A 3,333-nucleotide genomic window follows, 5' to 3' on the forward strand; every position below is an offset into this window, starting at 1 on the left:
GCTGAGCCTTGGTCATGGGGTGGTGAGCAGTGTCACTGTGTGTCACTCATTTGTATACTTGTATACATTGCTATTATTATTTACAATGTTATTGTAGTTTAGTTATTAAATTGTTCTTGTCTCAACCCATGAGTGTCTTTTCCCTTCACCCCTTTAATTCTCTCCCCCATCCCTGGGAACGAGGAGGGTGAGCGAGCGGCTGTTGTATTTTGGCTCCCAGCCAGGCTCAAAACTACAACAAAATTCACCCACCTGAGAACGGCCTCCTGCAAAAAACATCTTTTTGATTAATAGTTTTCCTCCCCTGTACCAACACACCCACCCTGCTCATTCCCAACACACAGAACACAGCACACCGTCCAGCCACGGTGCGATTCCTTCCACCCCCAACCCCACCTTGTTCCTTTCAAACCACAACCTGAGGGTTTCATAACACTGCCAACAAACTCTGCCCGGTTAGAGAAGGACGAGCAGGGGAAAGGGGAAGTGAGATGGCCCAGCAACATCATATCATGAATTAGCAGCCGGGGAATGAACCCAGGAGCCTGGGGCCAACAGCTCTCCCCGTCCCCCAACAGCGGGGATGCAGAAAAATGGAGTTTATCCCTGGCTAGCCACACAAGGCTAAAAAAAAAAAAAAATAAAAAAATAAAAAAAATTTAAAAAAAATCATGGCAATGAAGAAGAAATACAGCATTTCTTTTCCCCCACGCTTCCTTTGTGCCATTGCAAAAAGAGAAGCAATAGCTCCTTCCTATGCGTTGGTGGGTAGATAAGTGTTTTCAGATCCTTTGCCACATGCTTTGTTAGAAAAAAATAATATTCCAGTGCAGCTTTTCTGCAGATGACTTGCCTGAGCCATGGATTGTTTCAGCAGCATCACTTTTTCTTGATGTGAAAAAAAATAATATGGGAGTGCCTAAAAGATTTCCATACCTAAGTCTTATTTGCAAAAATCACTTGATTAGACCAGCCTTGGTGGGAGTCAGCAGGTCTCAGTCTTCAGCATTATTTGCTTTTTTTTTCTATTTTTTACCAAATGCTTCTTTTTTAATGCACCCTGGAACACACTACAGAGAGCAGAGATATTACTTTTCTCTGATGAAAAGCAAAATGACTGAGAATCACTCTCCAAATTGCAAATAGATGGGACTTAAAAGTGTATTTTAGCATTATCGTAATTTCCATTTTTCCCCACATAGTTTTTACAGGTGCCTGCATGGGCTGAATGGTGAGACCCAAAGCTTTGCTGCCAGGTTACCCCAAAAATTCTGCAAGAGTAGGCTTGAGGAGAACAAAGCATGTACCAAGAAAATGATTAAAGAAGCGTCCTCGTAGAGTGAAAGAAGAACAGCAAGTTGCAAAAACAAATGAAAACAAAACCCCCACGCTTGCTCAACTCCCAGCAATCACTGTAGGGAGGGCAAGAGGAAACAAGCATGGTCTTGGGCACGTTTTTATTTTTTTGCAGGGCTCTTTTTGCAGGCAGCTGCAGGCAGCACAGGCTGCGGGAGGGAGGGAGCGAGAACATTTGAGGCAATGCATGTGCAGCTTTGAGCATCTCTGGATTTTAGTCCCTGGGCGAGCAGGAGCTGCGGTAAGATGCAAACGACCAAATTGTGTTATTTAAAGAAATTTCTCATCTTGTGCCGAGACCTAAGAGCACGAGCAAACTTGAATGCAGAGAGCACAGTCGTCGTGTGGTTTCCGCAGCACATCACGAGCATCACGCCATGAACTTCGGTGGGGACCAGGTTCCAGTGCAGGAAAGGAGAGGCACGCACACCCCACCAAAGAAATCAGAATTTCCAGGGCTTAAAGCTGAATTAGTCCCCAGATGAGGCTTGAGGCACAGCCCCACTGCCCCAGTAGAGCAAGGCAGAGCTGCAGCTTATCCCCACGAAGGAATTCAGCAGTCGCCATTCACGACCAGCCACTTTTCATGGCATCACAGAATTTGGATTGGAAGGGACCTTAGAGACCATCTAGTTACAACCCCCCTGCCACGGGCAGGACAGTTTCAAAGCTGGAAGATGCAATACCAAAAATGTCTCAGCTATGGGGGGCTTTGGTTAGTTTTTAATTTTGGCCCATCAGTTGGAGCATCTCTCGTTTGGAGCCTTCCTAAAATCTCCCCTTTCCCCTTGGGCTGTCCTGACCACTGCAAAATCACTTGCTTTGGCCAAGAAGTGTTCCCCTTCCCTTTTTGGCTTCAGAGAAGTAATTTAAAAGGAAAAAAATTGCAGGAGGAAGTTTGCACTCTCTCGCAGCACTTAACAGCAAGCCGAAGCCAGAAAAGCAACCCCCTGCACCTTACCTAAATTTAATTTTTTCTGCCCATCTCTCATTCCCCCACTCCCTCCCCAGCCCTCGCAGCTGATGCACAGTCACCGGTCCATGGCGTGGATGCTGCTCGGGGTGGTACCTGCCTTTTCCATGGGCTAAAAGCAGCAGGACCTTAATCTCTCCACTGAGTCACGTCCATCACGCTTCCATCCACCCCAGCTGCCTGCCCTGGGCACGTTTCCTCGGTCACAGGGAGGGGGAAGCACACAGGCTTTGGAAAGGAAAAAAGCCTGACAGCACTAATCGTTGGGGCTCAGCAAGAAATGGAGGTTATTCAGTAAATAATAGAATCGTAAAGAATTGAGTCAAGAATCATCGAATGGTTTGGGTTGGAAGGGACTCTGCAAAAATTTTGTCATTTATTTCCCAGTTGCCGCTACCTGGAAAGAAAGACCACACACCAAGAGGAACTGAGCAGCCACAGAAGCGATGCTCCGCAGCAGACAAGTGGCTATAGAGCGCTTCTCCATTCCCAAAAACACCGTTCAGACTCAAAAGAATAATTTGTGGCTTTCCCCAAACCGTGGCCTTCCCTTTCCTCACTGGGGTGTATTCTGTCTGCATGGGGGCAGGCTGCAAAGCCACAGCTCGCAGGACATGCGAGCAGTTTTATTTCAAAGAGTTTATTTATTTAAACACCTGCAATTTTTTTTTTTTTTTTTGGAAGTCTTCAACACAGGCACGCACACACAGACAAACAGGATACAAACAACTTTGGCATGATACTTATGATACTTTTCAATATTTGTTACAAAACTATTTCTCTTTTTTTAAAAAAAAAATATCCCAAATAAAGGCATTTTAAAGGAGTAAAAATAGAAGTCGAGATCCCAGCCTCTGAAAATAATAAATAGAACGTTCACAGCAAGGTCCTTTTTTCCTTTCTGTTTAAGTCTGCTTAAAAAAAAAAACCCAAACAGAACCCGGGGGGATGCTCAGAACCTCCAGCAAAGTCACCCCAGGACCACAAAGGTGGCTTTGGAGCAA

At 45.5% G+C, this 3,333-nt stretch overlaps 1 protein-coding gene across 1 annotated transcript in view; it reads right to left on the bottom strand.

Moving 5' to 3' along the window:
* Positions 1–3,333, bottom strand: part of LOC104471647 (proline-serine-threonine phosphatase-interacting protein 2-like) — a gene marked incomplete at its 3' end in the record, with an annotated part of 10,305 nt that overhangs the window by 6,823 nt on the left and 149 nt on the right. The gene's annotated exons all lie outside the window — the stretch shown is intronic.

Source organism: Pterocles gutturalis, unplaced genomic scaffold (assembly GCF_000699245.1).
Source record: "Pterocles gutturalis isolate BGI_N339 unplaced genomic scaffold, ASM69924v1 scaffold12341, whole genome shotgun sequence".
NCBI lineage: Eukaryota > Metazoa > Chordata > Aves > Pterocliformes > Pteroclidae > Pterocles > Pterocles gutturalis.